Here is a 12981-nt window from a genome sequence, read left to right on the forward strand (position 1 = left end):
GCAGGATCTTGTAATAAACCCCTTGCACAATGTTAAACTTCTTTCTCTTTGCGACTACAACAAAGATTGTAACCGTTCTTTTCTGCCAAAACTGTCCACTCAAGTTCCTGAACAGCAAAGCCAATTTGACTTTTGTCCACAGCTTATTCCTTTACTCCCATCTTCAACACACAAGCTAATTGATTTTTTTTTTGTGAAAATTGAGATCATTTACCTCTGCTGCTTTCCATGAAGTAAACTCCCATCAAATTCCTTTCTGTTCTATAATCTGGACCCATTTTTGATCTCTACAAGGTAATCTCGACCATCAGGATTCACTTCCCTTTTCTTTATCACCCCCATTCCTGCCCAATGAATGGAAGGAAGGTGGGAAGAGGCATACGTGGAAGACAAACACAGCCTGGATCTGTTCAGCTGAATGGTCTGTTTCTGTTCTGTGAATACTTTTGTACGGTAGGGACAAAGAAGCAGATGCAAAATCTTTTATCAATCTCCCCACGGCAAACACAAGCTCAAACTGCAAGTATTGCAACACCCAATGCCCAGCTCATGTCAGTTCTCAGCTCAGTTATGACATCTGCTAGATTCACTGATGACATCCAGGCCACAATTGTGAGGTGGTTGGGGTACAGGTAGTGGTGATAGAATCAACTCCACAAACAGCCTCCAAATTTCCCACCCAGCCTGAGAATTTGAACGATTCTTTAAATGGACTGGGCAGCAGGAGTACTAGATTCTCTTGGCTGTACCAAATTATAATCCCTGGCACAAGCAATCAATTTGTCATACACCCACCATGGTCTCTGCAGTTCTGGCCCCGCAATGTCTCATGTCAGAGTAATTTACCATTCTCTTGCTAGCGTGTTGGAATGAAGGGTAATAACACATTTGCCCCTAATGCAAAGCTAGACAGTATTTGAGGGACAGGAATAGCAGGATTCATGGGGTAAAAGCAAATTACTGCAGATGCTGGAATCTGAAACGAAAGGGAAAATGCTGGAAAATCTCAGCAAGTCTGGCAGCATCAGTAGGGAGAGAAAAGAGCTAATGTTTCGAGTCCGATGACTCTTTGTCAAAGCAGGATTCATGGACATGGTTGAATGAAGTTGAGTGGGAGGAGGTTTCTGCAGTGCATGAACACTGATGCACTGGGTCAAAAAATGTGATTTCTGTGACGTAAACTGCTCGTCATTCATGGCACACAGCATTCAGCCTATCCCAATGCCTGATCTACTTCCAGCGAGACAGTGAGTGGATACTAGCCAAAGCTAATTTCTCTCAATTGGCATGTAACCATTATTATTTTACCCATTCTCATTCCAGGGTACCTGGCTAAGTCAGCTGTGTACAAAACCTGAAGGTAGCCCCCATCACTTACACTACCCTCGCTCATCACAGGGAGCCAGCCACATCAGAAAAGTGGAAGTTTGTCACGATCCGAGACATCAATTACAAAAGCACCATATACAACGTATTGAGTGCTCCGACTACTTGTGTAGATTCGTGTTCACTGATTTAAAAGCTCAGCTGATTTTAGCCAATGTCAGATCTTCGATCAGCAGCCTGCAGCACCACCCCCACTCTCAGCACCATTTGTGTATTGATCTGGGAGGCAAAGTAACAAGAGCCCAGAAATAGACAGATAAATAAGCAGAAATAAACTTCCAAGGACTGCTTTGATTCAAGAGGAAAGTCCAACACCATCTTCTGCAAGGAACTAGGACCAACCAGATTATCCAGTTATTGTGAACTCAGTGCACACATTTGACATATTTTCAGTGCAGCTTAAATTTGCACTCAGAAGCCTAGAACTGGTAACCTGGCCAGGCATTTACAATGTGGACGTTTTGATATTGCGCTGCCCACTTCAATGCTATAGGTGACGTGGATTCTCTAATTACTCCATGCTGGTAGAGATTCGGCAAACTGTTTTCCATACAAGGAGCACATGCTGATTGTGCCCCCAATTATCTAGACTTTGTAGGAAAAAGAAATATTCTCAACAGACAAGCTCCAATTAGTTTTTTACTTCCATGTTTATACAAAACTAGATGGTTCACTTTGATTTCTGGCTTTGTGCTTGGGCCTTCAGCACCTTGACCACGATCTTCTGCTCCTCAATAAGGAATGCACGCTTAATTCTGAAAAGATAAAAAGAAAAACGCGTATCAGTCCAAACTGGATAACTCAACAGCAAGGTGCGAGTGGGAAGATAATCTCAGAGTTAGTCACATTTCCCAGATGTTTGTAAGTGATCTGCACTCCAGGACCACCGATCAACAGCAGAAGCTGAAAATCCCCGGCTGCGGGCCTTCAGGTCACAAGTCACATTATTAGGAAGACCACACACCAGGCTGTGTGTTGGCCTTCCCACAAACTTACGTTGGAGTGGAGCCTACTTAAAAGGCAGCACGCAGGGAGGCTGGACACACAAAACAGAAGAGAGCAGGAGTTGACTATTTGACCCCTCAAGTCAGCTCCGCCATTCAATAAGATCACAACTGATCTCCTTGTGGCCTGAACCCCACTACCCTCAAAAATCTGTCCAATTCAGCCTCAAATATATTCAATAAACCAGACTCTGCTGCTCTTTTGGGGAAGAGAATTCCAAAGATTAACAACCCCCTCCCCAAGTGAAGAAATTCCTTGTTTCCAGCTTAAATGGAGACTCACTTATTTTGAGATGGTGCACCCACGTTCTAGATTCCCCCGTGAGGGGAAACATCCTCCCAGCAACCACCCTATCAAACCCACTCAATTAAAAAAAACACTCCCAGCGATTTGGGGGTCTACCTGGGTATCCAGGTGAGGCAGCCCTCCCCTGACACCACATAGATTATTGGTCCATTGTTCACCTTTTTATCAACTATACACAATGTGCAGTTTGATTGTGCTGCAGCAGCCACTGAAAACTTTGAAGATACCCCTCAATTTTCCCCACTCTGGGTTTTCATGATGTCTCCCTACCCCACAGCCAATTGAAAACCCACCCAGTGCGATATTCCACTTTGGTCCAGGGCTTCAACAAGTTGTCCGAGGGCCTACATGGAATCTACTCAATCACCGTCTACTGAACACATACAAGGCCACACAATACTCCCCGTATTTGGTGTGTCTCGCTGCCGACAGAAGCATTCAATAAATCAATCAATCCCAAAAGATATCAGGAAGAAGTCATTTTTTGAAGGTTACCTGTCACGTACACACTTGGCGCACATGGATCCACCATAAGCTCGACTGACGTGTTTCTTGGTCTTTGACAATCGCATTAGGACCTTGGGTCTAACAGCCCGAATCTACACAAGTTTAAGAGGAATTGGTTAGTATCTATTTATGGTCAACAGTTCAAATGCAAAATGGCCATATATAGCACCAAAAATGAATACACATCATAAGAACATAAGAACTAGGAGCAGGAGTAGGCCATCTGGCCCCTCGAGCCTGCTCCGCCATTCAATTAGATCATGGCTGATCTTTTGTGGACTCAGCTCCACTTTCCGGCCCGAACACCATAACCCTTAACCCCTTTATTCTTCAAAAAACTATCTATCTTTACCTTAAAAACATGTAATGAAGGAGCCTCAACTGCTTCACTGGGCAAGGAATTCCATAGATTCACAACCCTTTGGGTGAAGAAGTTCCTCCTAAACACAGTCCTAAATCTACTTCCCCTTATTTTGAGGCTATGTCCCCTAGTTCTGCTGTCACCCGCCAGTGGAAACAACCTGCCCGCATCTATCCTATCTATTCCCTTCATAATTAGATTCCCTTCACTATTAGATCAACCTGTAAAACTGTGAAAAAACCAAACTGACCGACGCAGAATGCTTGAAGACATTTGGCCAAAACTCAAAGTCAGCTCTCCTATCCATACTTCAAACACAGCTAGGAACTGCACGGCCCAGAGGACCAAACCAAGCTTTTCATCTCAGTTCAAAGCCAAGTCAGCCGGAGGTTGTCCTGTGGCTGCAAGGGTCCCATGTGAAATGAGTCTGATTAGTCTTGATCCAGCACGTAGACAGCATGGGTCTTGCATCAAAACGTGTCCTTAATTAGAAATATTGCCCAGCTAATGATGGTTGCCAAGGACATGAAAAAGGGGCTCCTTTGGTGCAGTATGGATGCTCCTCAGAGGTTAGGAGAGTGGACGGAGCTGCGATTTGCCTCTAACTCTGCTGTACTTGTCCTGGGAGTACATGACATCAGAAGACTGCGCGCCTGATTTGGAAAGTTTTCTGCTGCATAGAACTGATCTCACTTACTCCGTCTAGAAGAAACACATAACCCAAACCAAACCTATTAAGATAAAAGATCAATGTTTTAACTCTTTTCAAAAAAAGATTGTTCTGCAATACGGAACAAGGCACACCAGGTATTCAGCATGCAGTGTGGAACTGGATTCCTATGTTAGCCAGACTGGGTAAAGGCAGTGCCCCCCAAAGGGTGCCAATGAAGCAGTCAGGTTTTAACAACAGCTCAGTAAGTTTTATTTTCTTGTTATGGTAAGGTTTGGAGACTGCGTCAACATTAGGTGATCCCAAGTCAGATATAATACAGGTTTGCAACGGTCGTTTTATTCTGGTGTTGGTACCTTTACTGAAAAGAGACTCATTACCAGATTTGAGTTTCTTTCAAACTCAAGTGTGTCACAGTTCACCCAGTGGAGTTTGGGTTGCTATGGCAACATGCAAGTTGCAGTGTGGAGCTATGGAAAGGGACAGCAGAGACTTCAACTTTCATTCCATCACATGGCTGATCAGGAATCTCTCCCTGCCACTTGCACGTCGGAAGGATTTACAAGTTGATATTCAACCTGTTTGCCCACGTTATGAACACACCTTCCATGGCCATCAAGCCCAGGGGTGGGACTCGAACCCGGAGCTCCTGGCTCGGAAGCAGGGTCTCTACCTACTGCATCACAAGACCTCTTATCACTTGTACACAACTTCAAAATACAGGCTGACTATTTGGGAAGGGTCGAGGCTCACAAGCAAAGATTTCATTTACGATGGATCTTTCAAGTCAGCTATTTAAGTGACAAATTAATGTTTCAAAGTACTATTCGCATCTAAATGTAGATTTTCAAATCACAGTTTGACACGTAATTTTTAAAAAAGGGGACAAATCAGAAGGCGATGGAATGATCACACAGTTTAACTCAAGAACAAAGTTTAACAAGCCCGCCACCACAAGCTGCTCTTCCGAAAAATGCTGAGACTTCTCTTGGTCGCCAACTCAACTCAGGAAAACCTCGACAGGCCAAAGTTGAGGTTTAACATAATTAATTCACTCAAATAATGAACCTGCATTGTTTCAACACATTGAATGGCACCCTTCACCTAAACTTCAGTTTTACTCCCGATTCTATTCACATTGGTGCTAATCTTATTTTATCAGCCCGTCTCTCTCAAATGGCCTTCCACTCACATCCCTGCCAGCTCCATCCCAGTGACAAAAATCTTCTGTTACAGAATATCATGGTCAGCAATAAATTAAAATAGCAGAAAACTCTCTGGGGATGCTTGTGTAAAGATTGATACTCCAACATAGTCAAAGCACACAGGACTGGATTAAACTTTGGAACCTGCAATTTAAAGGGAAGCCCCGAGCTTTCTCTTTTCAGCTCACAAGTCCACACAAGTCTTACGACGATGGAGACCATTCAGCCCATTAGCTCTGCACCAGTTTTTTGCTGCAACAATCCTGAACTCTCATTCCCACCTTATACTTGGATGCACTGGCCTCTGCCTCAATCACATGGAATGATTTTCATGGTCCTTCAATAGGCTCACCCTTGGCGTGAAAGGGTTGTCTTATGAGAAAATATCGAGCAGGTTGGTTCTTTACTCATTGGAATTTCAAAGAATGGGAGAAGATCTGATTGGAACATAAGATTCTGAGGGGGCTTGACGCAGAGTAGATGCTGAGAGGGTGTTTCCTCTTCTTCAGGTATCTGGAACTAGGGGCAGTTTCAAAGTATGGGTATTCCTATTCAAGGTGGAGATGAGGATTAACCCACCCCCCGCAGCAGTGCTGGCTGGGGCTTTGAATATATTCAAGGCGGAATTTGACCAATTTTTGGATTGACAAGGGAGTCGGGGCTGCCAAGGAGTAGAGTAAAGCCACATCAGGTCAGCCATGACCCTGTAGAGCAGGTTCGAGGGACCAATTGATCTACCGTTGCTCCAATTTCTAATCTTTTTATGGTTTGAGAAGAATCCCTTAGCGTCCACCTAATCCCTTAACCAGGCAGTGGCACAGTGGTTAGCACTGCTGCCACACAGCGGCAGGGACCCAGGTTCAATTCTGGCCTTGGGCGACTGTCTGGAGTTTGTACGTTCTCCCTGCATATGCGTGGGTTTCCTCCAGGAGCTCCGGTTTCCTACCAGAACCCAAAGATGTGCAGATTTGGTGGATTGGCCATGATACATTGCCCTCAAGTGTGCAGGGATGGGAGGTTAGATTATGAGGTTACGGGGATAGGGCAGGGTGGACATGGGCCGAGTGCTCATTTGAAGAGTTGGATCGAGTGGCCTCCTTCTGCACTGTAGGGATTCTACGATTCCATCGACAGAGAGGATTTTAAATCGATGGCCTGCACCTTAGACTCCCAACCAGAGCAAAAAAATACATCATCTTTCCCTATTCACTATCAAAACTTTGAAACAAAATATCCACTCTTGTTATTCCACTAGAAATAATTAGGGCATCTCAATAGATGATCAGAAATAAATCCTTGTTTATAAGGCAGGATAAGGGGCAGCAGGGTAGCATGGTGGTTAGCATAAATGCTTCACAGCTCCAGGGTCCCAGGTTCGATTCCCGGCTGGGTCACTGCCTGTGTGGAGTCTGCACGTCCTCCCCCTGTGTGCGTGGGTTTCCTCCGGGTGCTCCGGTTTCCTCCCACAGTCCAAAGATGTGCGGGTTAGGTGGATTGGCCATGCTAAATTGCCCGTAGTGTCCTAATTAGTGTAAGGTTAAGGGGGGGGGTTGTTGGGTTAGGGGTATAGGGTGGATACGTGGGTTTGAGTAGGGTGATCATGGCTCGGCACAACATTGAGGGCCGAAGGGCCTGTTCTGTGCTGTACTGTTCTATGTTCTATAAATATATTCATATCCCAGTCTGAAAATACTGAGTAGGCCCTGCCCTTCAATGCCTCAATGACATTTCAGCAACTTAAGTTAGGAATCCCAAAATGTTTTAAACCAAAACTCCCACCGCAGGGATTAAACTGATTACTTACACCACGGAGTCTTCCAGGACAGATGCCACATGCGGACTTTGGTGCTTTGCCGACCTTCTTGGTATACAGGAACACGATGCGGTTACCGGGCGTGCGAGACCTTCACAATTAAGGAAAAGAACATTGTTCAATTTTTTCTGGAAATCTTTTTATTGGTGTTTCATTTAACAGTTACAGAGTTTAAAAAAAAAAGAAAAAGAGCTGGGTTTCACATATAGTGTGTCACATGTGGATGGGGGAGGGTAGAGATAGAAGGTAGAGGATTCCCCTCGCCCATTGGCCTTTGAGGGGGATGGGGGGGGGGGGGGGGTGGTGTCTGCTTGCTACCTCGTTTCCCTCCATAAAGGGTAGGCCTGTGCTCCCTCCAGTAGCTGGCCCTCCTCCCCATTCCTTCCCTGTTCCTCTCAAGCTTTCCTCTTTCTGGGCGGCTAACTCTACTAGCCCCCCTTCCAGAAAATTAAACAGCAAGATCGCCTTTGGGAACAAGACCCAACATCAAATGCCAAAAGGGTTAAATCTGAAGAGTTTATATTGCCCTGAATATAAAAGTTTATGGGGTAATCAAATTGAGGTGTTTAAGTTAATTGAAGGAGTTGACTGTCCTTCTCCAACTACTCTCTGCTGCGAGAGGCCAGAACAAAGGGTGGAAACCTTCAAATTAGAGCCAGGCTGTTCAGGATGCACTACAGGGAAGTAGTAATCTAGAACTCTCACCCAAAAAAAATGTTCAGGTCAGGAATCAACTGAAAATTTCGCAAGTTAAGTAAGCACATTAAGGGTTTCCGAACCTTGGCAGGTAGATGGAGTTATGATACAGATGGATCATGATCTAACAGAATAGGTTTAGAGAGGCTGAACAGCCTCCTCCTGTTCTACATGGAGTACTTACAATCTTTTCTTGTTCGAAGCGGTGTTGTAGGACACCTACGGCGGGTACGTTAGGCCGCTGAACCATCTTTTAAAGCTGGAATTGAAGTAGAGGAAACAGTCATTTAAGTTTGCAGTTATGGGGTTTCGTCAACAGATGCGACCCACTGTTTAGCTCTCTGGCAATAATTAATTGACTTGGGTGTTGAAAAGTAACCTTGGTTTAAAAACCCAGGAAATGGGATATTGGTAAATATCAGATTCAATGCCTTGGAAACCTGGCACTGTTACACAGATCAACTTCACCCATCGCGCCAATAATGGAACTACTTGGCTCAAACTGCAATATTAATGGAGGCAGAGCAGAGAATAGCGAAGATCCTGATTACTGATGTTACTGGAGAAACCTGGGCTTCTCAACCTTGACTTATAATAATAATCTTTATTGTCACAAGTAGGCTTACATTAACACTGCAATGAAGTTACTGTGAAAAGCCCCTAGTCGCCACACTCTGGCGCCTGTTCGGTACACGGAGGGAGAATTCAGAATGTCTACAAGGTGCACATTCGATAGCAGCCTTCAGAAAGGAACTGAGCAAATCCTTAAGGAAAGAGCAAAAACTGCAGGGGACACGGAAAGAGGAACCAACTAGAAAGCTTTAAAAGAGCAGGCAGACATGGATGAATGAATGGCCTCCTGTTGTAGTATTCAATGATTCAATATATCACTGGTACTTTACAAGTTACTGCGGTCAATGTGTCAGCACACTAGTGTTTTCAGACAAAAATTGGTATTGAGCCACATAAGGAGATGTTACAGATGGCCAAAACCTTGGATATAGAAGTAAGTTCTAAGAAGCAACTTACAGGAGAGAGAGATGAAAAGGCAGATGTGGCGCAGAGAGGGGGGAGCTACAGAAACATACTTAGAAAATAGAAGCAGACAGGCCCTTTGAGCCTGCTCTGCCATTCATTATGATCAAGTTCAGTACCCTGGTACACATTTTGGCCTCAACTACTTTCTGTGGTAGTGAATCACAGATTCACCACTCTGGTGGAGAACAAATTTCTCCTCACCTCAGTCCTATCCCTTATCCTCAAACTATGGCCCTGCTGCTTACTTTCAGCGACTGATGCATGAGGCCACCAAGGTCTCGCCGAGTCTTCACCTTTCTCAATTTACTCATTTAAATAATAAATAATCTGCCTTCTATTTTTGCTACCAGAGCGGATAGCCTCACATTTATCCACATTATATGGCATCTGCCATGCATATGCCCACTCACTCAGATTGTCCATATCCTGTTGGAAGCATCTTTGTATCCTCCTCACAGCTCACCCTCCCACCCAACCTTGCATCATCTGCAAATTTGGAGACAATACATTCAGTTCCCTCGTCCAAAACATGAATATATAATGTGAACAGTTAGGGCCTAACACAGATCTATGTGGTACCCTGCTAGTCACTGCCTGCCAATCGGAAAAAGACACACACATTTATTGCAACTTTTTGCTTGCTGCCAGTTTTCGATCCATCTCAAGACACTACCTGAAATATCATGCGCTTTAACTTTACATAGCAATCTGCAATGTGAGACCTTGTCAAAAGTCTTTTGAAAGTCTAAATAAACTACATCCACAGTTTCTCCCTGGGCAACTCTACTAGTAACATCTTCAAAGAATTCTAGTAGATTTGTCAAGAGCTGACAGCATGATCATCAATAGCAGAGTGCTAACACCAGGGATCTGCAAAAGGCCAGGATTGGAGGAGTGCAGATATTTCAGGGAGTCATGGAGTTGGCGATTAGAGACACGGAGGGGTGAGGTCACCGTTGAATTTGAAAACAAGGGTGAGAACCTTAAAATAATTTACTCTTACCAATTTTTACAGATGCACCATAGAAAGCATCCCATCTGGCTGCACCACAGCCTGGTATGGTAGTTGCTCGGCCCAAGACCATAAGAAACTAGAGTCGTGAACACCACCCAGTCCACCACACAACCCCGCCTCCCACTCATTAATTTGGCCTATACCTCCCGCTGCCTTGGGAAAGCGGCCTGCATAATCAAACACTCCTCCCAACCGGATTATTCTCTCTTCCATCTGGCAGAAGAATCAAAAGTTTGATAACACGAAGCAACAGATTGAAAAACAACTTCTTCCCCACTGTTACCAGACTCCTGAATGGCCCGCTAATGCACTGAACTTTCTAAGCAACTTCTCTACTGTTATAGCTCTACATTCAGTATGCTTCACCCAATGTCGAAGTCCATGGGCTCAATTCTCCGACCCCCACGCCGGGTGGGAGAATCGCAGGAGTGCCGGGCGATTGGCGCCACGCCCCCCGGCACCCGCACATGATTCTCCCACCCCTCCCAAAACGGCGTGCCGCGATTCACAACAGGCCGCTCGGAGAATCACCACTCGCCGTTTGTGGCAGGCGAGTGGCGATTCTCCGGCCCGAATGGGCCGAGCGGCCTGGCCAATCCGACAAGTTCACGCCAGCGCTAACCACACTGGTCGCTGCCGGTGTGAACAGTGCACGAACACTGCGTGTGCGGCCGGGGGGGGGAGGATTGCGCTCAGTAGTGGTCTGGCCTGCGATCGGTGCTCTAAAGGACACACTCTTTTCCTCCACCACCCCGCAAGATCAATCCTCCATGTCTTGCGGGGCGCACGTCAACCGCGCATGCGTGGGTGACATCATTTACGCGACGCCGGCCGCATAATTTACGCGACACCAAGGCCCGGCGCACGTAATTGACGCGGCGCGGCTCCTAGCCCCCTGGGGTTGGGAGAATAGGGAGCTCCAGTTTTCACTCCGGCGTCGGCACTTAGTCTCCCGATGGGAGAATTTTGCCCCATGTATTTACATTGTGTATTTATCGTATATGCTGTTTTTCATGTACAGAACAATCTGCCTGGACTGTACACAGAACAATACTTCTCACTGTATCGCAGTAGACATGACAAGAAATCTAAACTCGAGTACATGTCAAAGGCTGCTTTATGGTAACCTTCATAGAATAGAATCATGACAGTGCAGAAGAAAGACCATTCAGCCATTGGGTCTGCACCGAAGATCTGAGCCTACCTAGGCCCACGCCCCCAGCCTATCCCCATAACTCCACCTGACCTTTTGGACACGAAGGGGCAATTTATAGAATCATAGAACAGTACAGCACAGAACAGGCCCTTCGGCCCTCAATGTTGTGCCGAACAATGATCACCCTACTCAAACCCACGTATCCACCCTATACCCGTAACCCAACAACCCCCCCCTTAACTTTTTTTAATTTTATTTATTTATTTATTTTTTTAGCATGGCCAATTGACCTAACCTGCACACCGGTGGACTGTGGGAGGAAACCGGAGTAAACCCACGCTAACACGGGGAGAACGTACAAACTCCACATATTGATCCAATGCAAAATTGAACCCGGGTCCCTGGCACAGTGAGATCAACCACTGTGTCCCCCACCACTGTGCCACTTTATGCTTAGCTGGTTCCTACAGACTGGATTATGAGCTCAAGTCTCTGATGTGGGGTCTTTCAACTGGAGAAGCTGCCAGCCGTGCCAGAGCTAACAGTTCAGCACTGAGGGAGTGCTGCATTGTCCCAGGTGCCCATCTATTGGATGGGGCATTAAAACCATCTCTCTCGGCTCTCCTGGGTGGGGGCAATTTACTAAATGAGACTATTCCTGAGGAGGGGCATGGTCGTTCTCCGTGTCCTGGCCCATATTTATCCTTCGAAAGGCATTGCTGGGGCAGATTGTGGTTTTAGTGGGATCTTGCTGTGCACACATTTGACGGCTGTTTTCCCACGTTATAACAGCGTCTGCCCTTCAAAAATGTTCTTCATTAGCTGTAAATCTCTTTGGGACGTCCGAGGCTCCAAGCCCCGAGTCGACCGCTGCTCCCCACACCCCCACTCGCACTAGCGGCCTCGGGGATCCAGCCTCGGCTCAGACCGGCTCCGATGCCGTCGCAGGCCCGCCTCATCCCGGGCAGCCCTCGGCCTCGATAAACACAGACACGCAGCGATATCCGGCCCGCAGGGGCCCCCTACTCCGGTGGGACGCTGACCCCTGGGGGCCCCGGCCGATCCGGTGCCCAATGGCCGCGGATGGCACCCGATTGCCCGTGAATTTTTTCTCAGCCTCCAAAAACTCCATACCTGCACCCGGCGTCACCGGAAAAGGAAGGAGGAAGTAGACGAGGGGCAAAGTTCAAGTGGAGCCACTAAGCGGATGTACGGAATGACGTTTCGTTGTGCTGCCCCTCTCCCCCTTATGGGCGCCGCCATGTTGTACGGCCACTGCATTGGGCTGGCAGACCTGGGGAACTGGTGAGGCTCAAAGCTGCTTTAAATTGCAATCTACCTTCAAGGTTAATCACAAAAGAGCTTGGTCCTATATCAACATCCCGACTTGTTCCAACAAGAACAAACTGAACGAGGACAGCAAGTCACCATTGTCCCATCTTTTGGATGAGATGTTAAACCGAGAACCTTTAAAAAAAATTAAAGTACCCAATCATTTTTTCCAATTAAGGGGCAATGTAGCATAGCCAATCCACCTAGCTTGCACATTTTTGGATTGTGGGGGCGAAACCCATGCAAACACAGGGAGAATGTGCAAACTCCACATGGACAGTGACCCAGGGCCAGGATTGAACCTGGGACCTCAGCACCGTGAGGCCACAGTGCGAACCCACTGTGCTGCCCCTAAACCAAGAACCTTATCTGCTCTCCCAGATGCATATAAACCATGACCTTGCACTATTCTGGACGGAAACAGGGTAGCGTCCCGCGGGATCTAGCCCTTAACCAAGATCGCTAAAACAGATTACCTGGTCATTCTGACA

At 46.4% G+C, this 12981-nt stretch overlaps 1 pseudogene; it reads right to left on the reverse strand.

Annotated features, from left to right (window-relative positions):
* Positions 1-2007: 2007 nt before the first annotated feature.
* Positions 2008-12421, reverse strand: LOC119963668 (annotated as a pseudogene).
* Between the last annotated feature and the right edge of the window lie 560 nt (positions 12422-12981).

This window comes from Scyliorhinus canicula, chromosome 3 (genome assembly GCF_902713615.1).
Source record: "Scyliorhinus canicula chromosome 3, sScyCan1.1, whole genome shotgun sequence".
In the NCBI taxonomy this organism is placed as follows: domain Eukaryota; kingdom Metazoa; phylum Chordata; class Chondrichthyes; order Carcharhiniformes; family Scyliorhinidae; genus Scyliorhinus; species Scyliorhinus canicula.